Raw genomic sequence first — 648 nt, 5'->3', positions numbered from 1 at the left:
GGGGTCCTCACGGCAGAAGTGGGGTCAGGATGGAGCGCCGCGAGCGGAGGGTGCCACCCCTCACCTGCTCTGGGCTCTGCCGTCCTGCGCCCCAACACCTTCACTGAGACAGGGGTGGGCGGTCGGAGTCCTGGGGAAGGTCAGATAAACACTGAGCCGTGGACACGAAGGCTCCTATCGCGTGTGTCTGACAGGACACGAGGGTTCCCGTCACGTGTGTCTGACAGGACACTCAGGGCGAGACCGGCGCTGAGACAAGGACCCACACCCTCGGGCTCTGCACACATCGGCTGCTTTATTTCACTTTGTTAGACGTCTGGCTGCCCGACCCCTCTGCTTCCACAGGAACGGGAAAGGGCAGGCCCGGCCAGGGCGTCAGTTAGTTGCGGGGCATGATTCATGGGTACTGTTAAGATTTAACTCACTTCTTAAGGTGCGATAAATAGGGGTGACGTGATCAATAGAATCAGTGCGCTGTCATCAAACACGCCCTCCGAGGGTCCTGCACGGAATGGCCCGGGTCCCACGTGATCTCAGCAAGAAACGAGTCTTCGAAACACCCCAGGTGCTTCCGTAACCATCCCTTCGATGAACTGCACACGCGTGGCAAGCACAGATGCTGGGGCCTCTCTGGGTGAGACTGTGGGG

The sequence above is a fragment of the Myotis brandtii genome, unplaced genomic scaffold (genome assembly GCF_000412655.1).
Source record: "Myotis brandtii unplaced genomic scaffold, ASM41265v1 scaffold646, whole genome shotgun sequence".
In the NCBI taxonomy this organism is placed as follows: Eukaryota; Metazoa; Chordata; class Mammalia; order Chiroptera; family Vespertilionidae; genus Myotis; species Myotis brandtii.
This window is presented reverse-complemented; position numbering follows the sequence as displayed.